Source organism: Diabrotica virgifera, chromosome 3 (assembly GCF_917563875.1).
Source record: "Diabrotica virgifera virgifera chromosome 3, PGI_DIABVI_V3a".
Lineage (NCBI taxonomy): Eukaryota > Metazoa > Arthropoda > Insecta > Coleoptera > Chrysomelidae > Diabrotica > Diabrotica virgifera.
This window is the reverse complement of record NC_065445.1, coordinates 130,641,361-130,669,191: the sequence shown is the minus strand read 5'-3', so window position 1 is coordinate 130,669,191 and position 27,831 is coordinate 130,641,361. Positions and strand designations below refer to the sequence as shown.

General features: G+C 35.2%; 1 protein-coding gene and 1 long non-coding RNA gene across 3 annotated transcripts in view; one reads left to right on the top strand and one right to left on the bottom strand.

The window, feature by feature from the left end:
* LOC114330581 (protein TANC2) overlaps positions 1-27,831 on the bottom strand; it is a 632,990-nt gene that overhangs the window by 505,979 nt on the left and 99,180 nt on the right. The gene's annotated exons all lie outside the window — the stretch shown is intronic.
* On the top strand, positions 24,133-25,079 carry LOC126881316 (uncharacterized). Its single transcript, XR_007696794.1, has 3 exons — positions 24,133-24,248; positions 24,358-24,575; positions 24,685-25,079. It is a non-coding gene; the product is annotated as an uncharacterized LOC126881316 (long non-coding RNA).

Sequence of the window (27,831 nt, the reverse complement as noted above, 5' to 3'; positions counted from 1 at the left end):
TCGGCATTAAATTGATGAAAATAAATTACTCGGGGTTTTGAGGTCGGTAAACACTAACATGCCATCAAAATTGACCATCGTAGAACCTGGTGCCCAGGGTCACTGCAAGGGGCGTCATCCGCTAGGCGAGGTTCTCGGTACTATATTGATGCAAACAGATTACTTATAAGTTTTTGGGGATGCTGAACACGAATACCCGATCAGTACAAACACCGGAGGACTTGGTGCCTAAGGCAAATCATCTTCTGGAGTTTCGAAAATTTTAGGTACTCAATTGATGCAAACAGATTACTCACGGGTTTTTGGGGTTGCTAAACACAAATACGCCATCAGAAGAGACACCGGAGCATCTGGGCCTAAGACACGTTATCCTCTGGAGTTTCGAGGGTTTTCGGCATTCAAACGGATTACTCAGAGGCGGCTTTACCTATTGTGCAGGGTGTGCGATGCACACGGGCGCCGGGATGTTAGGGGCGCCGAGCACCAAAGAGCGGGTCCTTTACTGTGTTTCAACATAAAATATGAATTTTTTTTAAATAGGAGGCGGAAGATGAATCAGTAACTGACGCGAAAATACATTTTAAAGTAAACTTTTACCATTACCTATTAGATACCGCAACTACTAAATTTGACGAACGCTTCGAACTTTTAAAGCAAAATAATGACACTTTTTCGTTGCTTCAAAAATTAAAACACTGGAAGAATAAATGGGCTGTTGGTGCGCATACCAAGCCAACTAAACAGTCGGGTTGGTGAAGAGGGCGCACGCTATCAACAGCCGACCGACTATTATCGAACGATTTAGTACCAAAGTTCTTATATGACTGTTGAAGTTAGTAGCCGCACAATGAAAAAATTATCCAGAAATGTTATTGTCGCTCTCATATAATGGAGGAGAAATTCCAAGCAGAGATTCCGAGAGTATTGAGTGCATCCAATTCACAGTGAAAGAAATAAGACGACGCGACGGTTAAAAGTAACAGACGTGATCCAGAAGATTGTCATGTTAAAATGGAACTGACAGGACACATAGGAAGAATGGAAAACAACCGTTGGACGAAGCAAAGTCTTAAATCGCGACCAACGACTAGCAAAATAAATAAAGACATACCTCAAACAAGATGGACTGATGACATCAAGTGAATGGCTGGTCACGAATGGATGCAAAAAACTACAAACTAAAATGAATGGATACACCTAAGAAAGGCTTTCTTCTGGCGATGGATGGAATAGCTGTTGATGATGCTGATGATGAATTCTGAGTGACAGATTATTAAGTGGAAAATTCTACACAATGTATTCTAAATTACTTGATTACCCAAAAAAGTTTTTCGCCTTTTATCGGATGATCTTAGTCACCTTCAATGAACTAGTCATGCTAATTGGGCCATGCAGGTTTCTACAATTAACGATTGTGAATTAGACGATGCCATTTTCTTGCAAAATGTTAAAAAATATTCGCAGGGCACAAGTATTGGATACCAAAACTAGGAGAGAATTGAACTCTCGACCGATAAACAATCGTCGTGTGTGAGCAAGTCCTAGTTAGCTCACACTGATTAAACTGTCGGCCCATATTTGGCCGAAAAATTAATTTGAAGGCAAACTATCTGCCGATAAAAAGTCTGCAGTCTGCGTGGGCTCTTTTTGGGTAGACTGTTCTGACGCCGTGAATACCTATTGGTTCTCGACATCATTTAATATTGGACTATTTACATCTGGATTTTTGTTTACAATATAAGTGTACCTAGTACCCTCTAATACCCTATGTACTAGTACTAGGAATAGGTAGGTACCTATTCGACTATTAGATTTTGACTGTACGTCTACCAAAGGGCGCCAGAGCATCGACTTCACACGGGCGCTACATGCCCCTCTGGGATTACTCATGGGTTTTTGGGGTTGCTGAAGACAAATACGCCGTCAGAACAAACACCGAAGCACCTGGTGCCTAAGGTATATCAGCTTATGGAGTTTAGAAACATTTTGGTACTAAATTAATGTAAACGCATTGCTCATGGGTTTTTGGGTTTACGGAATACGAACTCTACTATGTTGATCTATTTAATCTTCTTACATGACTTTTATGATTTGTTGACATTATTAGTGATTGCCGTAATTACTAGATACTCCAGAATTCCTCATGTAAGCCATATTCATGTTCAACAACACCAAAACCAAAAATAATCCATTTTTCATCAATTTAGTACCGAAAACTCTCGAAATTCCAAAAAATAACGTGCTTTAGGCACCAGATGCTTCGGTGTCCGTTCTGATGACGTTTTCGTGTTCAGGTACCTGAGAAACCCATGAGTAATCCGTTTTCATCAATTTAGTACCGAAAACACTCGAAACTCCCGAAGATGACCTGTCTTAAGCACCACATGCTGCGTGGCTTGGGTCTGATGGCATATTCATATTCGGCAACCCCAAAAACTCAAGAGTAATCCGTTTGCACTAATTTAGTACCGAATACTATCGAAACTACAAAAGATAACGTGCCTTAGGCACCAGGTGCTCCAGTGTCTGTTCTGATGGCGTATTTATGTTCAGAAATCTCAAAAACCCATGAGTAATACATTTGCATCAATTAAGTACCAAAAACCCTCGAAACTCCAGAAGATGACGTGCCCTAGATACCAGGTGCTCTGGTGTCTGTTCTGATGACGCAATCGTGTTCAACAACCACAAAATCCGATTAGTAAGTAATCCGTTTTTATCAATTGAATGCCGAAAATCCTCGGAACTACAGAAGATGACGCCCCTAGCAATAACCTTGGGCACCAGGTTCTCCGGGATTCGGTTCTGATGGCATATTCGTATTTAGCGACCTCAAGAACCCCTCAGTAATCCATTTGCAACAATTGAATGCCGAAATTTCTCGAAACTCCAGAAGATGACGTCTCTTTCAGTGACCCTGGGCACCAGGTGCTCGGCAGGTCTGTTCTAATGGCATATTCGTGTTTAGCGACCTCAAAAACTCCCCGAGTAATCCATTTGCAACCATTTTATGCTGAAAACCCTCGAAACTCCATAAGATGACGTGCCCTAGTAGCGATCCTGGTCACCAGATACTCTGGAGTTCAATTCTGATATCATATTCGTGTTTAGCAACCTCAAAAACACGTAAGTAATCCGTTTGGATCAATTTAATACCGAAATCCCTCGAAACTCCAGAAGATGACGTGCCTTGCAGTGACCTTGGGCACCAGGCGATCGAGAGGTCTGTTCTGATGGCATATTCGTGTTTAACGACTCGAAAACCCCCGAGTAATCCATTTTTATCAATTTACTGCCGAAATCTCTCAAACTCCAGAAGAGGACGCCCCTTGCAGTGAGCTTGGGCTCCAGGTGCACAGGGAGTCGGTGTTAATGGCATATTAGTGTTTAGAGACCTCAAAAACCCGTAAGTAATCCGTTTGCATCAATTTGCTACCGAAAGCCCTCGAAACTCCAGCAGATGACGTCCCTTATAGTGGCCTTGGGCACCAGGTGATCCTAAGGCCTATCCTGATGGCATCTTCGTGTTTAACCACCTCAAAAACCCCCGAGTAGTGCAGTTACATCAACTTAGTGCCAAAATCCCTCGAAACTCCAGAAGATGACGTGCCTTAGTAGCGACCCTGGGTACCAAGTACTCCGGAGGTCAATTCTAATATCATATCCTTATTTAGCGACCCCTAAAAGCCTTTTGAGTAATCCGTTTGCATCGATTTAATGCCGAAAACCATCGAAATTCTAGAAGATGACGTCTCTTGCAATGACTTTGGGCACCACGTGATGCGGGAATCAGTTCTGATGGCGTAATCGTATTCAGTGACCCCAAAAACCCCCCAAATAATAAATTTTGTTCCTTAGTATACTGATTTTGACTTTATTTTTATATTTATGAAATTTTGGATGCATTTTATGTACTTTACAGTGCAATTATGCATTTCCACCCATTTTTGAATAGTAGACTTTTTTCCTGACGTCATCTTGAACATAATGCAAAAAACGGCAAGTCTCTAGGTGCTGTATTTAAAAATTTATTTATTCGGGTGTTTTTAGTGCTAAATGCCCTGGTCTATACAGGGTGTCCCGGAAAATAGTGCGTTCCTTTAAGGTATGGATAGAATACACAATTTAGAACAAAAAAGTCCTATACCATTTTTTTCTAAAGTTAACCGTTTCCAAAAAAAGATTACATTGGTTTCCATATACCTGAATTTTAATCTTCAGAAAATTAAATAATCTGGCAACATGTTACGCACTGGTGAATAAGAACTCGTTTGTGTCTTACAGTATTTAAAATAATCCAACCTAATACTTACTGTTTTTGTTTACTATAATTTTTTTAAAATGTAGTTGAAATATGGCATAATTTTAAACGAATTTTACTTACATATTTTAAGATGAAAACACATGTTTTAACTGAACCACCACTTTTGCGAATACATGAATTCATAGAGTAAAATGCACTCATACGACGAGAAATTCCAGCAAAACATTTTGAAAGAATTTTAGTAGGTATTATGCCTCTCCATTTATTGATCTGCCATAAATAAACAACATAATATCATAATATTACTCATGTACTCATGAACACACGATTCAAAAACATTTTCGGCGTTGACACTAAACAGGATTCTTCCAAATTATCTGTTTACTAAACATGGGTCTATTTACGTTTAGATTTTTGTACTTCACAGAGTTGCCAGATTTGAATTTGCGTTCCAAAATGTTTTATAGTTTTTTGGTCAAACGGTTGAATTTAGAAAAAAATGTTATAAGAGTTTATTGTTCTACATGGTGCCTTCTACCTATACCCTTAAGGAACGCACTATTTTCCGGGACACCCTGTATTTACTAAAATAATGTTTGTTAAATCATTAATTGGATATCCATATTCGTTGATTCGGATATTCAATGAACGGTTGAACTGATTGTATTCATTTGGTGTAAGTTGGCTGCTTTTTCGGGAAATACATAATACCTATTTTTTGATAAGAAAGAGTAATTTCTAAGGTCAGATCAAGTAGCATAATCTGTGGCTCTTCATCATGATGGGAGTTCCATTCGATATATCGAAGATATGCTTGGCGTTCCGCAAAATATACAATCAAATTCTTTGTAACCAAGATCAACAAACGCCATGTGATCTCTTTCTTAGATTCGAAGTACTCCTACAGCTTTGACTAGGAGACTGGTAGATGTTCTCGGTACCATAGTTTCACCTGACACCGTACCTCGAAGATTACGAAAACAGCTTTTCTAAGTTAGTAACACGTTTGGAACTCATGCAGATTGGGATATGGAAGACTGCTGAAAGGTTCTGTTTACAGACGAATCACGTTTTACGAGATATTTATATGATGGCTTCCAAATAGTGTGGAGAAGGTCTGGAGAACGCCATGTCCAATGTTGCTTAACTCTAAGGCAAGCCGCACACCAAAGAAACATGAAACGAAAAACATGAAACATGAAACGAAAAACATGTTTCATGAAAAGAAAACACTGCTAAACAAATCTCAAAGTCCGCCTATCAATGAAACGAGTGTGATTCATGCTAATGACACATTTTTATTTTCGGAGAGTCTCATAAATGACCGGACGTATATTTGTTTAGCAGTGGTTTATTTCCATGAAACGTAATTTACGTTTCATGTTTCTTTGATGTGCGGCCTGGCCTAGAGTACAGTTCGGTGGTTGAGGTATAATCGTATGGATTCGACATCGAGACATATCTTTAGAAGCACATATGAATCTTGTTATGTTAGGGGCAGGTGGCTTTAATATTGATAGGCACATAAGAGAATTTCTGGAAGAACATGTATTACCTTAAGGTACGTATCCATACGTTGGTGCTCCGTTCTCCACATAGTGGATACGTTGGTGCTCGCCGCTCGGCGCTCACCCTCTTCGATTCAACCGGTTTGCGGTTTATATATAGGGGAGCGCATGCCGTATCCATTTGAGCAGCTACACGGAGCACGGAGCACAAACGTATGGATACGTACCTTTATATTCATTTTGTAGGTGAACATTTTCTCCTTTTGCAGGATAATGCTCGGCCGCACATAGCCAGGATAACAATGCAATGCTTTACAAATGTTTGTTATTTAGTTATTATTCATAAGGAATGAAAACTGTTATTCCAGCTCGAGGAGGAAATACTTGATTTTGGTATCCATATTTTCGAAATAGTTTATGATTTTCATTAGAAAAATATGTTACTCAGGAATAAAAAAAATTGTAAAATTTTTATTTGTTACATTAGTCAATATTTTGAAATTTTGTTTATTTTATGGTTTGCGATTGAACATAAAATAATAATAATAAACATCGTAAACAAGTTAATAGACCAGGGCATTTTAGAAAGAATAAATCTTTTTTTTTAAATACAGCACCTAGAGACCTATTAATTTATAATAAACGAAAAATTCCTGACCCTGGTGATATTTGAACTCACGACCATTCGGATTTTTCGATACAAAGGTAGGCGCTCTTACCACTGAGCCACACAGGTTTTTATTGTAATGAAAGTGGCGCGAGAAATGTCTAGATTTGAGAGGGAGTAGTTAACTCTTCTTCTCAAAAATGGACACCTATGTGGTTTCTAACCAATGTGAGACTATTTACCAGTTTACTAATTAATATTAAATTGGTAACTAGATAAAATATTATTATTATCTATTATTTAATGAGATTAGACAAAATATTACCATATTAACGAACTATTATTTTGTTTTTTAGGTGCCTAACCATGGGAGAACAGGATTTAGAACAATAATTTTAATTGATTGTCCATATTTTTATTTTGTACTATGGAATAAAATAAACTTTTATAAAAATAGGAGTAAGTAATTATTATTTGTTTAGTGAAACCGTAACAGATGTCTCTTAAGATTTCCCCAAAAATTGCACCTTTTTGGGATTATTTGAGATTAAAGGTTCTCCAGTTCTAGGTTCTTCGAAATTAACCATCCTTTAATAGGCGAGCGGCACACCCCTAATTTGAGGCTTAGAAATCAAAAAAGCGACCATGATAGGTGAATGGCAAATTTTTGTCATGTTATGTTTTCGAGGGGAGTGGCAACAACGCATTGTGCGAAATAAAAGTGTTAAACATTTTCACCAGAGTTTATTCCGATTTTTGAGGTAATAGTGCGAAATAAAATATTAACTATATGCGAACATTTGTATAAGGTCATAAACTATCTAAAGTGCAAAAAATAGTGGCAAAAATCGGCCTATAAGTAACTTATAGAACATTTTATGTTAATCAAAACAAACGACATTTTATAAATTCCAGTTCTTTTGACAACAGATAAGAGAACAAGTCTTGATCAAATTAAAAGCGACGTTGCCGGTTTTCCAAAAAGTTTTAAAAATCCAAGAAAGGAAATCAATCAATTAATAATAAACTAAGTAAACAAGATTTCGAAGTAAAAAGAATTTTAATATATTTAAAGTCATACTCAATTATTGCTTGAGAAGTTCTAGAGCCTTCGCCGGGTCGACTGGGGAACTAGAGCTTATCGCTTGCTTTAATATAGAGTACAAATACATAAAAAATGGTGGATAGTGATAATGATTACACCTCAGAAGACAGTAAAAAGAGAAGTCTAGAGATAGATGCAGACAATATTTTTAACAAGAGCAAGAAACTATCCAGAACACCAACCAAACAACAGAAAGATGAAAACAAAATTGATCAGCTTTTAAAAATGATGCAAAATTTAACAGATCAAACACAAAGTTTAACATCGGAGGTAAAAGGAATAAAAGAAGAACAACGAGAATATAGAAATGACCTCCGAGAATTAAGAAAAGAAATAAATGAATTCAAACAAAGTAACCAACAACTACAAAAAGAAAATGATGAAATGAAACAGGAACTAAAGATAGTGAAAATGAAGGTAGAAAAGTTCGAGAAAGAGAGAAAAGCTAACAATGTTATTGTCCAGGGTCTACCGATGGATACAAATAACCCAAATGTAGTCAATGAGGTTATGGCAGATTTCGTGGAAAGAGAATTAGGTATTAAAGTAGAAATAGAAGAAGCTTATAAAATAGGGGACAAAACATGTCTTGTAAAACTAAAAAACAAAAATGAAAAAATAAAAATTATGAAGAACAAAAACAAACTAAGGAATTCAAAGCCGGAAATATATATCAATAACGATCTAACGCAAGAAGAGATGAAAATACAACAAGAAATACGGAGAATTGCAAAATTTCAAAAAGAAAACGGTAAGAACACTAGAGTAGGTTATCAAAAATTAATTATTGACGGGACTGAATGGAAATGGAACAAAGAGAAGAATGAACTGGAAAGGGCAAAGCAGGACACGCCAAAAAACTGATAAAAAAACAAATATTGGATACAACACAAAAAACGGACACGAAAATGGCAAAGGAAAAGGACCTGAACAGATTAGATAAAATAAAACATACGAACACAAAAAAATATAATAAAAAACCGAAAAAATGTGATCAACTAAAAATAAGTACGTGGAACATCAGAACAATGCTTGAACCAGGAAAAATGCAGGATATCGTCTCAGAACTAGAAAGATACCAAATTGATATTGCAGTGATTCAAGAAATCAGATGGGCAGGTCAAGGAGAAATAAATAGAAAAAACTACACACTACAGTACTCGGGACATGAAAAACAAGGTCAATATGGAGTTGCTTTCATAATTATGGGAAAAATAAAAAATAACATTATGCAATTTAAACCAATAAATGAACGTATGGCTTACCTGAGAATTAACGCCAAACCATTTAATATATCAATCATAAACGTATATGCCCCAACTGAAAGTGCTACTGCGGAGGAAAAAGACAAATTGTATGAGGAACTCGAACGAGAAATGGAGAAGTTACCTAGAGAAGACACAATACTGGTAATGGGAGATTTTAATGCCCAAATAGGTAAGGAAGACTACATTAACCAAGTAGCAGGTAAGCACACAATACACGAAAAAACTAACGACAATGGCCAACGATTATGTAATCTAGCATCTAGTACCAATATGATTATCGTTAGTACAAAATTCGAACATCCCAAATACCATAAAGTGACGTGGATTTCCCCAGACCAAAAAACATGGTCACAAATAGACCATATTCTGATTACAAGAAGGAAGCAAACATCGGTAACAGACGTGAGGTCCTACAGAGGTGCACATGCAGACACAGACCATTTTATGGTGACTGCAAAAGTAAGACAAAAAGTCAAAAGAACACTAAAAAACACGACAACAAAAAATAAATGGCACGTAGAAAAACTGAATACTCCAGACATAAGGATTAAATATGCTGATGACATGAACAAAAAACTGAAGGAACAATCTAAACCAACAAAGGATATAGAAACAGAATGGAGAAATATAAAAAAATGTATAAATGAAACAGCGGAAGTACACGTAGGGATAAAAAGAAACAAAAAAAGACAAGAATGGTATAATGAAGAATGCCATAAAATGTTAAAAAAGAAGGTAGAAATGAGACAAATGTGGATAAGAACAAATAGACAGGATTATAGGGAAGAATACAATATAATAAGGCATGCATGTAAGAAAAAAATAAGGAAAATTAGACGTGAGTGGTTGGATGATAAGATAAAAGAAATAGAAAAAGAGAGTAAGAACAGAAACACAAAAGAATTCTATAAGAAAATTAGTGAGCAGAACAAAACGTTTAAAGGAAAGATAAAAAGCATAAAAGATAAAAATGGAAAAGTATCAGAAAACGATGAAGAGTATAAAGAAATTTGGACTAACTATTTTAAAGAATTATTAACAGAACAACAAGATCAAGACCTAAATGAAAACAGAGGAGAAGAGACAATGATGTTAGGAAACCAGCTACAAATACCAACAAAAGAGGAAGTTGAGGAAATTATTAATAGCAGCCGTAATGGTAAAGCCTCAGGATCGGACTGTATCAATATGGAGCTTATAAAATATGGTGGTGAAGAATTAAAAGATAGATTATACAATTTAATAAAAGACATATGGGACGAAGAAAAAATGCCGGAAGAATGGTACAAAGGACAAATTATCACGATTCATAAAAAAGGAGATCAACAGATGTGTAAAAACTACAGAGGACTGACGCTATTAAACACAGCATATAAAATCATGTCCGCCTTAATACAACGAAGACTGACCGAAGCTACCACGAATATCATAGGACACTATCAATGCGGATTTGTTAAGGGAAAGTCTACAACAGATGCCATACATACAGTTAAACAAATTATGGAAAAAGCTCATGGATATAAAATAGAAATTGAACTGCTTTTTATAGATTTTCGACAAGCATTTGATACAATAAATAGATCAAAACTAATGGTAGCTCTGAAAGAAATGGGAATACAACATAAATTAAGAAGATTAATACAAATGACAATGAGTAGAACTGTAGTTAGTATAAAAACTCAAGTAGGCGACACAGAAGAATTTGTCATCAATAAAGGGGTGAGACAAGGAGATTCATTATCAGCAACTCTGTTTAATCTTGCCCTAGAATACGTCGTCAGGAAGATCAACAAAGGCACCCTCCGAACGAGAGAAGGACAAATAATAGCATACGCTGATGATATTGTGCTAATAACAAAAAATAGAAAAACAATGGAACGAATGTTAAACGAAATGGTAACAGAAGGAAAAGTAATGGGATTAAAAATAAACCAAGAGAAAACCAAAATAATGAGATTTGACAAAAACTTTGAAAACAGAAAGGTTAGAGTAGGAGAATACACTTTTGAAGAAGTCGAAAAATTTAAATATTTAGGAATATTAATAACAAACAATGGAGAAAGAGAAACCGAAATCAAAGAAAGGATTATTACAGCAAATAAGAGCTTCCATGCAAATAAAAAATTACTTAAAAATAAGTTATTGAGTAAGAAATCAAAAATGAAAGTATACAAAACAATAATTCGACCGACGATGATGTATGCAGCCGAAACTCTTAGCATGACAAAAAAACAAGAGGAAAACCTTAGAATACAAGAAAGAAAAATACTAAGAGCAATATTAGGACCAATAAAAATAAATGACAATGAATTTAGACAAAGAACGAACCTTGAGTTACTGGAAGAAATTGAGGAGGATATAGTATGTAAAATAAAACAGCAAAGAGCAAAATGGCTAGGACACATATGGAGATCCGGATCAACTACGACGATATACTCAATATTGGAATGGACACCAGCTGGCAAAAGAAGACGTGGAAGACCAAGATCTACATGGTTACAAGAAGTAGTAAGTGATCTCAACAATGCGGGCATACGACATTGGAAAGGGAAAACCAGAGACAGGAAAGAGTGGAGAAAAATAACAGAGAAAATTAAATAACGAACATGAGGACTGATCTACCTCAAAACATAGATCTAGAGAGCGTAAGCGGCGTAACCCCTAAAGGGGTGTTTAGCCACTATATATATATATATATATATATATATATATATATATATATATATATATATATATATATGTTTTCGAGGTCTCTGAATCCGAATACGAAGTTTATTTTTATCTAGAATTGGTGGACTATGCTCAAAAAGCAAATTTTAAGAAATAATGCGAAAAATCAATTTTGATGATTTTTCAAATTTAACTCGCTGTATCTTTGGTCGCTGTAAATATTTTCTTTTGAAAATTTTACTGGATCATGTTGGAGGTATTTAAATAACAATGAAACTTGTCCAAAACGTTTAAAAAAATTAAAAGAGAAGTTGTTCATTTTTAAACATTTTGTCGTCATATTTCGTTAGTTTCATGCTTACTTAAAAAAGTTGAGTAACAAACTTTTTAGTTTATAATTTTAACTAACACATCATTAAAACGTAAGTCATGAAGAAGTTTTCTGGAACCTTTCAAGTCAAAATATTTAATAGGAAAAAGTTATGTGAGTTTATAGACGAGTGGCACTCCCCCAAAAACGCTTATTTCTCGAGATACTGACCACGATGTGGTGAATGGCTAATTTTGGTCATAGTTTATGTTTTTGATGGTACTGAAAACAAAAATGAGGTTTATTTTGAATTTTAAGTAGGGGAACATTGTCCAAATCCATAAAATCCTTTATAAAAGGTTTATTTGTTAAAATCCCTATACAGGGCTACATCAAAGACAGAACTAGTTTTCAATCGGTTGACCGATCATCATCAGTGCAATCCTAAAATGTGTACAACCAGATAAAATGATGCAAAGTATTTGAAATGTTGACTAAGGTTAAAAAATTTTTTATAGGTTATACTCACTTAGAATCTACATGCAAGCCACCAAAGTAAAAATAACAGGGTAAAAACCCTTTACAATTGATCCGTCATCGGAACATATGACTAAGATGTGAATTATAACATGGATGATTAAGATATCCAATGTTTTTCGCCCGAGGTACCAATGAGCTCTATCTGACAAGTTCACATCATGACTGTATGGAAGCAAGTGATTTTGATAACGGAAATTCTGAATGGTGACATGACAAGAATGACAGTTCCACAGGAAGTTATAATTTCCCTGTTGTTTTGTGGTATTTATTGTAAAATTTGTTATATTAATAACAATAAAAACAGTCGTTCCCACTGTGGTAGATAGTCTGTAAAAATGGAAATAGACTTGATGTAAATGTTAAAATATTGTAATGGAGGAAGTAGGCAAACCACATTACACATAATACAGACAACTTAATAAACGTTATCAAACCCTTTATATGTGATATCTAGGGCTTAGAAAAGCAGTTGTGTGTTTATTTAAAAGTTATCAATTATATTAGAATAATTGGAAGTTGTTATAGTATGTGGAAGTACCATAAAAATCACTGTGTGGGTGACAAAGGTGTAGAACTGTTTTCTGATCTGGGAGGGATATATAATACAAGCTAAGATACATGCCACCATTTCTCAAGATCCCTGCATATGGCCTGGAACTCTAAGGGTTCGACAAAACAGACCAATATATGAGATAGCTAACATAGGGGAGAGGAGTGGTGTTATAAATTTATGAGAATATAATTAAAATGTAACATGAACGGGACCCAGAAAGAGTAGTGAGATTATTAAATTTAATTGCAATATGATTATATGGGGTGGATATAATTAAATTATTGATGAAAATTTAGTGATGAAAAGGTATGTATGTGGGTGATGATAGCAGCTATTGGTTTGTGTGTATATAATTGGATAGTGATAGTGGTTTATGGATAGAGGTGAATAAGGAAAGAAAATCATTATGAATTGTGTCAAATCAACTGTAAATGTGGCTATGTGAAAGCGATAGAGTAATAAACAGGTGAAAAGTACTATTGTGATTAAAAAGAAGTTAAGAAAAAAGTTGTCGATGAAGTGGATGGAAGTCCCGGTTAAACGAAACATGGCGATTGACACAATTTGGGCTTTTTTGTTTTTCTCTGACTATTTCCAGGTCCTCGTACAAGTCCAACTTCAGAAAGTCTCTTTGGGGGATATTGTGTAGAAGAGAAACATCATCTGGTATGTTCAGAGTATGATTTTTCTCTTTGAGATGTTGTGAGAATGTAGAGGTATTCTCTCTTCTGATGTGTTCAAGAGAGCGAGAAGCAAGTGATCTACAAGTTCTTCCTATGTAGGTGGCATCACAGTCAGAACATTGTAGTTTGTAAACACCACTACGATTCATATAGTTGATAATATCTTTGGTGTTAGATAGAGACTGTCCTATGTTATTGGATACCTTAAAAGAAATTTGGACGTTATCTACTGATCTTTTTATAATATTTGAAATATCCCCAGATAGTCGATCTTCGTGAAAAGGTATGGAAGCATAAGTAGGTTTGGTTGTCAAACCCATAGGGAACGCGGCATGTCGTAAGACCCTGAGCTGTCTTTTATGCATGAGCTTGCTTATGATGTGTGGATCGTATCCGTTGTTGAAAGCAATTTGACGTATTATATTTAATTCTTTACTGTAGTCGGATTGTGATAAGGGAATGGTTTCAAGACGGTGTATGTAACTATGAAAAGCAGCAAGTTTGTGTGACATTGGGTGGTTGGAAGATGCTGGGATAACATGGTCGGTCTGTGTTGGTTTCCTGTAGATACTGAATTCGAAGTGGTCATTTAATCTGGTGATAGTAAGGTCGAGAAAATTGATTGATTGAGAAGACTCTAATTCCATGGTAAATTTAATATTGGGGTGGATATGGTTGATTCTAGAAAGCAATGAGTCTGCTGTATTTGAGTTACCTGAGATGATCAGAAAACAATCATCGACATAGCGAAACCAATGGAGAATTTCAGGATTTTTCATGATATGTACGGATTCTAAATGATCCATAAAAATGTCAGCTAGGAGAGGAGATAGGCAACTACCCATGGCTAAGCCGTCAGGTTGTCTGTAATATTTATTGTTGAATACAAAGAAGTCTTGAGCTAGACAAAATTGTAGTAATTGAATAATTGAATTGGTGGTAGACATGGTAATGGAATTTGCTCTTAGAAGAGAATGTACCAGATTAATAGTTTCTTGTTTTGGGACTGAAGTAAAAAGATTGCTAACATCAAAAGATAGCATGGTAATGTTTGGACGAAGCTGAATTTGTTGGAGATTGTTGACAAGGTGACTTGTGTTTTTGACTGAGAATCGAGGAGTGAAGTTCGTCATGTTGTTAATGAGATTCAGAATAAATTTTGAAAGAATGGAAACAGGAGTGTTTATGAAGCTAACAACTGGACGAATGGGAATTCCCTCTTTATGTATCTTAGGTAAACCGTACAGTCTGGGAGTTAAAGGATTACTGGGAATTTTGTAGTAAGGTGCAAATTGTTCAGAAAAAATTCTGTAAAAGGTTTAAGGTTATTTTTGAGTTTGTTAATGAATTTTTTGGAAGGATCTTCTGGAAGTGACAAGAAATTATTATTAGAAAGAAAGGTAGTGACTTTATCATTATAAATAGTTTGGTCTAGAATTACCAGACAATTGCCTTTGTCTGCCTTGCTAATTATTAGATTATTAAATTTGACTTTATTTTTAATAGATTTAAGGGTTTTAAGATGGTTTTGACGTGTATTGTCAGAAAATTGAGGAAAACTGGAATTCAGAAATGTGTTCTGAGAAAAGGCAGGTACATTGATGGAAGAGGCATTGTTGGAAGTATTTGAAGATAAAGCAGTGATGGAATTATTAGAAAGTGTAGAAGATATGTGTTTATGTTTGAATTTATTTATAGTATTAAAACAAGAGTTTCTAATAGAAGTTTTTTGATTTAAAGGGACAGAAAGATTTTGGATAATAATATCTAGCTCGATTGAAAGACTCTGAAGGTCCTTTTCGGATACCTTTCTCGGAATGGAGTATTTTAGACCTAGATGTAATAAATCTAATTCATTTTTGTCAACCTTTTCATCACTAAATTTTCATCAATAATTTAATTATATCCACCCCATATAATCATATTGCAATTAAATTTAATAATCTCACTACTCTTTCTGGGTCCCGTTCATGTTACATTTTAATTATATTCTCATAAATTTATAACACCACTCCTCTCCCCTATGTTAGCTATCTCATATATTGGTCTGTTTTGTCGAACCCTTAGAGTTCCAGGCCATATGCAGGGATCTTGAGAAATGGTGGCATGTATCTTAGCTTGTATTATATATCACTCCCAGATCAGAAAACAGTTCTACACCTTTGTCACCCACACAGTGATTTTTATGTTACTTCCACATACTATAACAACTTCCAATTATTCTAATATAATTGATAACTTTTAAATAAACACACAACTGCTTTTCTAAGCCCTAGATATCACATATAAAGGGTTTGATAACGTTTATTAAGTTGTCTGTATTATGTGTAATGTGGTTTGCCTACTTCCTCCATTACAATATTTTAACATTTACATCAAGTCTATTTCCATTTTTACAGACTATCTACCACAGTGGGAACGACTGTTTTTATTGTTATTAATTTAACAAATTTTACAATAAATACCACAAAACAACAGGGAAATTATAACTTCCTGTGGAACTGTCATTCTTGTCATGTCACCATTCAGAATTTCCGTTATCAAAATCACTTGCTTCCATACAGTCATGATATGAACTTGTCAGATAGAGCTCATTGGTACCTCGGGCGAAAAACATTGGATATCTTAATCATCCATGTTATAATTCACATCTTAGTCATATGTTCCGATGACGGATCAATTGTAAAGGGTTTTTACCCTGTTATTTTTACTTTGGTGGCTTGCATGTAGATTCTAAGTGAGTATAACCTATAAAAAATTTTTTAACCTTAGTCAACATTTCAAATACTTTGCATCATTTTATCTGGTTGTACACATTTTAGGATTGCACTGATGATGATCGGTCAACCGATTGAAAACTAGTTCTGTCTTTGATGTAGCCCTGTATAGGGATTTTAACAAATATACCTTTTATAAAGGATTTTATGTTTTTGTAATGGTATACAGCCAACTACAGGAAATTTTTCCTCGTGGAATTGTCCAAATCTCAATTTTATCCTAAAAATAAAAAAAAAATGAAATTAGGTTTTTTTAAATTAAAAGTTGCACCATCATTTTTTTTTCTATAAAATATTTTGTTCTTTGTACTCTATATTTTAAGAGGATAAGTACGTATTTTCGGCTGCAATGCTATTCAAATGGGGATTCATTTTTTTTTTCGAATCCTGAGAAAACTAATAAGTATTTTTGAAAAAATTAAACGCATAATGAAAGATTACGTTATTGGCCAGGGCCGAAAGTCCCTGAGAACTTCTATAATGTTTATTTTAATAAGTTACAGGGGTGAAAAACTAAGAGAAAATGTAGTGTGATTTTGAATTCCAAATATGTCATTCAAAAGAAACTTTTTATTTATTATAAGGGACTTTCCGCCCTCGTTAATAATACAGTCTTTCATTCTGCGTTTAAATTTTTCAAAAATATTTATTGGTTTTTTCAGGATTCGAAAAAAAAATAAACACAATGTCCGTGGTAATATTTCCAAATCTATCTTTGTCATACAACGCACTCAGTCGAATAGAATAATAGAATATTGTCAGCATACTGTCAGTCAGACAGTGATAATCAGTGACAATTTTAAATATTTGACATGGCATCGGGTATATTCTGAGTTGTTGATTAAATAATATTGATATAATATAGTGTATTTGATAAATAATTGATTTAAGACGTGAACTTAATAAAAAGTTATTTATTGTGTATTATTTGTGGAAGATACAAGCAGAGAATACATCAGGATAATATATTCTGTGATCCAAGTATTTTGTTGTTAAATATGTTCAAAATTGTAAGTGTTCTATAGTAACAACAATATATTATTGAAAAATCACTTAAACACTTTTCCCCTTTTCTCGATTAAGTATTAGTTTTTGTTGTACATATAAATTATTACAATCACTGAATACATAGTTAGAAAAAATTATCACATTATTAACTGAATTAATAATTTTCAATTATAAAAATAACAGTTATGGAAGAACATTCAAAAGCCATCTCTTTAAATTAATGATGACATTTTCAAGTAGAATGACATTCTAGTAATGTTTACATATCCATACCAGTGTGAATTTTACTACACGTAATTTGCCGTGTAGAGACAGAAAAAGTAGGGATACCCATAAAATATTTGCGAATTATGTACCGATGGCCTTAACAGAAACTTAATTAAAAAGCTAAATTTCAAATTTTGTCACTCAACTTTTGCGATTAAACTTTGCATTTCAGGAATCTTCACCGTTCACTTTTATAATTCATAAATTTTATTATTATAATAAGACTGAAAGATTGAAACATTTTATTCAGAAAGGTGAGAAAAATATACGATAAAAATTTCAGAAAAAAACATTAAAATGGAATAGATTTGTAGCGAGCTAAACCCAAAAAACATAATTTCATTTTTTTTTTCATTACTAGGGCAAAAATGCAATATTGATAATGTTCCTCCACTTAAAATTTAAAATAAGCCTTATTTTCGTTTTCAGCACCATCAAAAACATGTTGTTTGACCAAATTAGCCTTTCAAAACCCCGTGGTCAGAAATAAGCGTTTTTTTTAAGGAGTGCCATTCGTCTATAAAGTCACATAACTTTTTTCCTGTTGCATATTTTGAGTTGAAATTTTCCAGAAAACTTCTTTACGACTTATGTTTTAAAGTTGTGTTGGGTAAAATCATTAACTAAAAAGTTTGTCACCCAACTTTTTTAAGTAAACATGAAACTAACGAAATCTGACGACAAAATGTTTAAAAATTAACAACTCATCTTTTAATTTGTCTAAACATCTCTGACAAATCTCATTGTTATTTAAATACTTCAAAGATAATAAAACAAAATTTTCAAAAGGAAATATTTACAACAACCAAAGATACAGCGAGTTAAATTTGAATTTTAGAAATTCGGAAAAAATTCTTCAAGGCTGGTGGAGAAAAGTTAACATTGAAGGAAGAAAGAAACTAAAAGCAAAAAATGTTGAAACTAAGGGCAGGACTATATAAATTTTCAATTGAATACAAGGTTTGCCAATGCTTTTACGACATTTTAATGGCTTGAGTTACATAATTATTAGTTAGTTTCGACTTTTGTAGAAACATGCATTCCGCAAATTCTACAAATCTAATTATTAAAGTATTTCTTCATATTTATATATTTCTTACGCTCTCATGAAGAACGTTGAAACTATCTACGAGTAAGTATGTTCTAATTAAAGTACATATTAACAGTGGTACTACTTTTATAATATTATCTTGGTAGGCAACCAATTAAACGCGCAGAGAGAGTACCACGGAAATGTGTATACCTTAAAGTACTAACGTCTTTATGTAGGCAACCAGTGCATCAACAATAAGTACGCTCAAGACAACTATGGTTACAACATGGAAAATCAACAAAATGTACATAATCAACTACACAATGAAGACGCAACAAGAGAAGAAGACATGTCAATCGATGAAATCTTCTTATAAAATCTTCGGCAATGTATTGTTTGAAAGACTTAACATTTTACAAAGGATATTGTTGGTCAATATCAATACGGATTTACTGCTGGAAACCTGGAAAGTCAACTATAAGTACATCAAATTCAAGTACATAGACAGATTCTAAAAAAGGCACTAGAATATAACATAGATACAAAGAATCTCTTCGTCGACTTCAAAGCAGCCTATGACAGTGTTAAAAGAACTGCATTATACCTATATAATGCAATGATAGACTTTAAGGTCCCACCTAAGTTAGTTAAGTTGATCCAACTAACAATGCAAAACGTAAAATCCTGCGTGAGAATTGAAGTGAAAAACTCTACGTTCTTTGACATTAATAATGGTCTAAGACAGGGGGACGCGCTGGCGTGTCTCCTCTTTAATATTGCCCTGGAAAAGACAATCGGAATATTAGATAAATATTAGAATGAATGGAACTATTTTTAATAGATCGACGCAAATTCTCGTATTCTCTGACGGTATAGTTATAGTGGGCAGCAGTATGAGAGACATTGTACAACGTTTTACAAGGCTTGCGGACACGGCAAGTGAATTAGGATTTGTGGTAAATAAACAACAGAGAATTTAAATCAACAACCATACCTTTGAGCAAGTCAACGAATTCGCAACTCTTGGAAGGATCCCTAGTAAACGCAACAAACATGACAAACGACGAAATAAAAGACACATGGCAATAGCAAACATAACTGTTCACGGTCTCCAGAAACATTTAAAAACTAAAAATATAAAACGTGAAGTAAAGCTCAATATATACAAGACCTTAATAAGACCGGTTTTGATATATGGGGCTGAAACGTGGACCTTACTTCAAAATGATGAAATACTTCTTGGTATTTTTGAGAGAAAAATTCTTAGAAAGATTTTTGGGGCTGTAAATGAAAATGGGCAATGGCGTCGAAGATACAACTATAAACTATATCAATTATACACCGATCCAGATATTGTGAAATTCGTTAAAGTATAGAGACTTAGATGGGCTGGAGACATTACTAGGATGTCAGGTCACGAATACATGAAGAAATTAACATTTTCAAGACCAGAAGGCACAAAAAGAAGAGGACGATAACAAAGCAGATAGATTGATGATGTTGAAGAAGACCTAAAGATTCTAGGGGTCAGAAGATGGAGGAAAGTTGCCAGGAATCGACAGGAGTGACGACTTCTTTACGAGCAGGCCAAGATCCACAACGGATTTTCGAGTGACTTATGATGATGATGATGATTAATCACTTTACGCCAGCCGTTTTTATAAATAAAATTTTCTACATCTAAATCTCCAGTCATAATAAACTAAAAATCTTAATATCGGAAAACTAATACAGCTTTTAAAAAATTAACATTTGAATCAAATTTACATCAACAAAATAGATTCTCAAATTGCATATGGATACATTTATAAATAAGTTAAATAATTATATACAAAACTCTTAAATAAAAAAAGAATGTGTGTGTACTTTTGTACGCACTTAAGAAGTTATACTTCTGCTACATATTATGTGATTTTTAAGACAATACCAAAAATTTTAAAAAATTAAAGAATAAAACGCACACAAACACATTGAAAAATGCCACAAAGAAAAAATTATTTCTGAACGATAATAATTGTTGGCGAAAATTTTAAATACGCATTCTCTGAAAAAAAATTATATAACAAATATACTTACAATCATAAAATGGAAAAAAAAAAATAAAAAAAATAAAAACTTGCATCGGGAATCGAACCCGTGAACTTCATGCCGCTTTGATTCGTAATCGAAGCCTAGACTCACTCGTCCAATCCCACATTATTTCTCATGTGGAAAAATAGGGTAACTGAACGTTTTACTGTTTGACAGTTGTTTTAAATATATGTAATTAAATTATGTAGTTTAAATCTTGTGGAAGAAAATATTAAATAACAAAACAGTAAGAAAACAATATATTAGATGAAAATTGATATGGGCCATTCCACGAACATACGCCTGTTTTGGATTACTTCGACAACGAATATTTTACTGTACAACATAAGAAGTACGAAAGTAAATGGCGCTAATAATTATTCCAATAAACAACAATGTAATTTGCAATTTACTTTCATTCTTCTTATTTTGCACAGTAAAATATTCGTTGTCGAAGTAATCCAAAACAGGCGTATGTTCGTGGAATAGGGTATAGAACTTTTGTTGGTAATCAAATTAAGTATGTAAATCAAAGCATTACATACCTACTAGATAAATAAATCTACGCCAAAATATCATAATTTAAAAATAAAAATCGGACCTAATTTGGGATTTCTCTCTAAAATCCCCATTCTTGAGAAAATAAATGTATGTATTCCAACCTAATCCAAATGTTTAATTACAATATGATTATAATAAAAACTACTTACCAAATTAGAATGAGTTTTCCTTGTCCAAAATAGTCCAAAAGTCCAAAAATATAGGTATATGAAAACTATTTAAAAAGGCAGTATAACTATTAACTAACTTTGTTTCTTGTCACACAAATTTCAAAACGCAACAACCATAAATAATCAAACTACACTAGGTTCGCTTTCAAGATGCAGTAGAAAATAAACAAACCAAGACACGTTAAATGCTACTAGGAGCACTTCCGAATCATAATTTACAATGTATAAACTTTGGAAATCATGATTTGGAATGTACAATGTATATACATTGTAAATTATGATCCGGTTGTGCTCCTAGTGGCATTTAACGTGTCTTGGTTTGTTTATTTCTATTTCTACTGCATCTTGAAAGCGAACCTAGTGTACAGCTGTGCCACAGCCGCCATTTGGAATAATTTTTGACATGTCATTTGAATATCCAATCAGAACAAAGTTATAATGCGCATGCGCCGGGCTGATAGGTTTTAACATATAAAAATTTCACCCTCTATCGCCGGTAAAGAATAAAAAATATAAAAAAAAAACTTAGATCGGTGGGGTTGATATCTTTCATCAAACGACGAGATTTTCTTAAAAAGAAATTAATGTCTACATTATTTATCCTTATTATCCCTACCACCATTAATTGTCTATATTTAGAATTTAATTTCAGTTATTAAGAATTACCTAAAAGTAGCATCTGAAGATGCTGTAAATACGAACAAAAGGAGCATCGATCGTCAAGCTTATTGTCTTGAGATTATTTTTATTATGACCTACCGTATAAAACTTGCATTGAATATCTCAGTTTCCGAATTTCTGCCGAACTTTGTAGTTTACAACCTATTCATGGATCGTGCTAATATAAAAAAATACAAGTGTTTGTGTTAGCACGTGTTTAGGCAAGCACTGGCGATTATTCTTTAAACAAGAAGTAACGTGTGATCCAAAATTATTGTCACCATAGGTGGCTCTGAACGACAGAGATAGCTATACAGTGCATGTCTATTTTTAATTCAGATATACTTTCCAGTTTACGTCAACTTTGCAGTGTACGTCAAATTAACAAGAAAAGTTATGTTATGTAAAGCACCTTCTTTGATTTTATTTATTACTGTTACTACTTATAATTTTGTTAATTCCATTTATTTTTGATTAAAGTTCTTTGTTAAAGGTTTTGACTGATTTTTTATGTTTTATAATGTTAATCAAAATTAATTGATAAACCAATGATATAAATTCACATTAAAACAGACATACAGTCGGAAAAATGAAAGAATACCCATGAACGAACATATAAAACACGCTGTATTTTCCTGTCACCGTGTCACAAAGAAAATTGTCCAGTGGAAATACATGTAACAATAATTGTTACATGTACTTGCGCTGGCCAATTTTTTGTGTGACACTGTGACAGGAAAATACAGCGTGTTTTATATGTTCGTTCATGGGTATTCTTTCATTTTTCCTACTGTACGTAATTTTTTGCACGGCTAGCTTTGATCCCAATAATTGTGGATCGCTCGTTATTAAAACAAGGGCTTCGGTAAACAGGTAAAACGAGAAGCGTTCCCTGTGTGTCTTAATAAATTTTGTTTTCAATTTTGTTGATGAATAGGTATTCTTCGTTTTTATTTATAAGTACTTACATATCTACACAAAAATTAAGAATTATTAAGCAGTCAAATTTCCTACTGAGTACTTGTGTAGTTCAAAATGTCCCCATCAAATTAGAAACTACTTACTTACTTTCCGTGTCCGGAACACCAACAACTTGAAATTCTGTATTTCCAATGGTTGGCCACATTTATGGCCCTGTCATTTGCTATAATTAAGTCTTGTTCTGTGCAGGTCTCTCTTCTCTGTGCATGATAGTAGATGCCGGCTGGTCTGAACCGCGCCACAGTCGCAGGTATCGTCCTCCTGGTATCCCCATTTTTTCAGGTTACTAGCACAACCTGAAACGCCGTTTCTTAGTCTGTTTAGCGCTTTCCAAGTCGGATACGGTAAATTGTGTCCAGCAGCCATTTCCTCCGAGGGAGGAAAATGTGTCGCGGTAGCTGACGCTTGCCATAGGTGTATTCGGCGCGTCTCTGGCGCTTCGGGGATGGATCTTGATGTTTTCAGGAAGCTTTTCCGAGATCTTCGTCTGCTTGGCTGAGTTTGGTGGTCATATAAAGGCGGAGATACATATGCGCTCTGCTCGGTGTGCGAGCCGCTCGCGCGCAGCGTATTCGTCAGATTAGTACGTGTTTTCAAGTGACGCACAAACGGCACGCACACGGCGCACCACGATCTAAATTCTGTCGGTTTTTCAACAAACGCTTTGATGGTTCGCAATACGTATTTGGACGGGTTTGCGAGTGGTTTGTTGGTTTTGGCGCGCATGAGTTGAATATTTGTTAGTAATGGAATGGTCGGAATTGTCGGAAGGAAATTGATGTTTACCGTGGATATCATTATTGTGGGATCCACAATAAAGAACCATTTAATTTAAAGAAACAACTTAAATCCGATCTGAACGGAAATAGAAGCTGAAATAAAAAAATGTACATGCGGACCTTTTTAAAAAATGTTAGTTCATTGTTGTACTAAAAATAACATGTATTAAAAATAAGATTTACTATTTTATTTGGGCATAAGCCACAATTCGAGTTTGAAATCAAGTTTACTTGACCTTTCGATTTTCACTTCGGAAATAGTTATCAATAGCAAAAAAACATTCATAAGCAGATATATATTATGTGTCACCGGAAAGCGAAAAAGGTAAGGCACAACTTGGAAGACCCAATAGTTTTCTAACTTCGCTTCTGGTGAAGCAACAGAGTTGGAACAAGCAGATATATTATAATTGGGTCACCGGAAAGCCAAAAAGGTAACGCACAACTTGAAAGACCCAATAGTTTTCTTACTTCGCTTCTGGTGAAGCAACGGAGTTGGAACAAGCAGATATATTATAATTGGGTCACCGGAAAGGCAAAAAGGTAACGCACAACTTGGAAGACCCAATAGTTTTCTTACTTCGCTTCTGGTGAAGCAACGGAGTTGGAACAAGCAGATATATTATAATTGGGTCACCGGAAAACGAAAGAGGTAACGCACAACTTGGAAGACCCAATAGTTTTCTGACTTCGCTTCTGGTGAAGCAACGGAGTTGGAACAAGCAGATATATTATAATTGGGTCACCGGAAAGCCAAAAAGGTAACGCACAACTTGGAAGACCCAGTAGTTTTCTAACTTCGCTTCTGGTGAAGCAACGGAGTTGGAACAAGCAGATATATTATAATTGGGTCACCGAAAAGCCAAAAAGGTAACGCACAACTTGGAAGACCCAATAGTTTTCTAACTTCGCTTCTGGTGAAGCAACTGAGTTGGAACAAGCAGATATATTATAATTATGTCACCGGAAAACGAAAAAGGTAACGCACAACTTGGAAGAGCCTATAGTTTCCTAACTTCGCTTCTGGTGAAGCAACGGAGTTGGAACAAGTAGATATGTTATAATTGTGTCGTCGGAAAGCGAAAAAGGTAACGCACATCTTGGAAGAGCCTATAGTTTCCTAACTTCGCTTCTGGTGAAGCAACTGAGTTGGAACAAGCAGATATATTATAATTGGGTCACCGGAAAGCGAAAAAGTTAACACAGGGCTTGGAAGAACCTATAGTTCTCTAATTTCGTTTCCAGTGAAGCTACGCAGTTGAAACAAGCAGATATATTACAATTGTGTCACCGGAAAACGAAAAAGGTATCGCATGACTTGGAAGTACCTATAGTTCTCTAATTTTGTTTCTGGTTGTAGGAACAAGCAGATATATTATGGTAGGGGAGCAAAGTATGCTAAATGTGCAGTCACTCGAGCGCTTTGGGGACCTATTGGGTTGTGATTATTAGGTCCTAAAACCAAAAAAGTTAAGTAAAATTTTCCATTTTAGTGGGGACTTCCCATTTTTTAATTTAATTTTCCATTTCCAACAATCTTTTTTCCAATTATAGCGCCATCTATCCATAATTCAAAAAAATGTTTAGAATAAAAGTTGTTTATTTTTATACAAACAATCCAAATCTGCAATAAGAAACGGGGTCTACCATTTAAGATTTTAAAGTAACCCCCCACCTCACCTCCGTGGGGGGTCGTGTTTGGAACCATTCGATAGATTTTTCAAAAACACTGATAAAGTGTATTTTGCAGTTTTTCGATATGATGTTTATTTTGCGAAAGATCGCGGGATTTGTATTAAAAATTTTAAATTTACCCCCCACCCCTCTCCGTGGGGGGTCAAGTTTGGTATTTTTCGATAGATTTTTGAAAAATATTGAACACGTAGTTTTTAGTTTTTCAATCTGACGTTCATTTCGCGAAATATTCGCTTTTTTTGTGAAACTTTTTGACTCACCCATTTCCGTACGCCCCGCTCAAATCGTCATATTTTTGAAATATAGACTCTTTTGCATGTACTTAACTTACCTTATCTTAATCTGACAATTTCGAGTTTTTTTAAGGATATACTTTTATTTTCGGGTCCCCCTTAACGAACTCCCCTGTGTTAAGAGCCAATATATGGTGGAGGTACATCTGCAGGGTACCACGTTTCTCCCCATATGATAATCTGACGCGCTCGAGTAACTGCAAAAATCCCCGCTTGGGCTCCCCTACCATTATATTTGTGTTGCCAGGAAGCGAAAAAGGTACTTCCCGAAATGTTCCCAAACTGTGGCTTATTCCACCTAAAATAGTAAATTGCATAAGATGACACAAGAAAATAGTTTCAAAACAATACCAAAATAAGATGTAGTAGAAGTACAGGACAGAGACATGATTATCTACAATTACTAAACGTTCGTAAGTTTCCTCTGGATCGTCAAAATGAAAAATTTTAACGAACAATAACCGCGCCACGAACGCGCGGCGCACACACGGCGCGGAGTTCGCGGCGCGGATATGTATTTCCGCCTTTCGGGGTGTCTTCGGTCCGTCTCCTGCTTTTTCCGTTCTACCTCTGACGTGACCTTCTTCCTGATAGGTGGTGGAGCAATTCCAGCAATGGGGTATACCTCTTCGATAGGTGTCGGTTTCAGGCAACCCGATATTATACGGACCGTTTCATTTAGAGCCACGTCGACGTTCTTTGCGTGAGCAGAGTTTGCCCATACTGGTGCTCCAAACTCCGCGGCCGAAAAACATAATGCCAAGGCAGAAGTGCGGAGAGTGTGTGGTTGTGCTCCCCATTTTGTATTAGTTAGCTTGCGGATGATATTATTTCTGGCACTTACTTTCTTCTTGACATCTTGACATTGGTATCGGTAAGACAGAGTTCTATCCAGACGGACGCCAAGGTATTTTGGCGTCTTGTTGTGTTCCAGCATCTGACCACGCCATTCCACCTCCAGCGACCTTCGGGCATGCTTGTTTCTCAGGTGGAAAGCACATACCTTGGTTTTTGTGGGATTGGGTTTCAGATGGTTTTTATCATAGTATAGAGCTAAGTCTCCCAGGGCATCTGTCAGTTTCACTTCGACTTCATTGAAGGTTCTTCCCTGAGCTGCCACCGCTGTATCATCAGCGTAAATAAATTGCCTTGTTTGTTGGTGTATGGGTTGGTCGTTGGTGTATATGTTGTATAGAATCGGCGCGAGGACACTTCCCTGTGGTAGCCCATTTTTTTGGTCCCTCCACCGACTGTTCTTGGATTGGAGCGTTACGTAGAAGCGTCTATTCTGGAGGAAACATTTCACTGACCTTGTTAGTCGGAAATCCGTTGTAGTTTCGTAGAGTTTTGCGAGTAGCCGTTGATGGTTAACTGTATCATAGGCGGCAGTTAGGTCTATGAACGCTACTCATGTTATTTCCTTCCGTTCAAAACCATCTTCAATATGTTGGGTGAGATTAAGGATTTGACTGCAGCAGCACTTTCCGGGCCTGAATCCTGCTTGTTCTGGAATAATTTTAGTCTCCACAGATTCTGCGATCCGGTTCAGTATCATTCTTTCAAAGGCCTTGAAAAGGTGGCACAAGAGAGATACAGGTCTAAAACTCTTTGTATCCGCCGGATCCTTCCCTGGTTTTAAGAGGGCTACCACTCTAGCTTTTCTCCAGATTTTGGGGATTGGTAATGTACGGATGCAGCAATTCATCATTTTTACGAGCCACTCTACGGTTTTTAGTCCAAAGTTCTTTATTTGCTCTGTTCGTATGTCGTCCAGACCAGCCGTTTTATTATCTTTCATTTGATGGATCGCGCCTCTCATCTCCTCTAGACAAAAAGAGGTACTTAGAACATCTCTTTTTTCGTCGATATTCCGTTGAGCTCTCACCTTGTTCTTTCTTGATGTCGTCTTACCGTTCATTAGAAGATGATGGGCTATCTGATCGGGTGTGACTTCTGTCATGTTGACTGCCGGAGCAGCGGGATCGTTGCCAAGATTCCGAATCAGCTTCCAGGCACGTCTGCTGTTTTG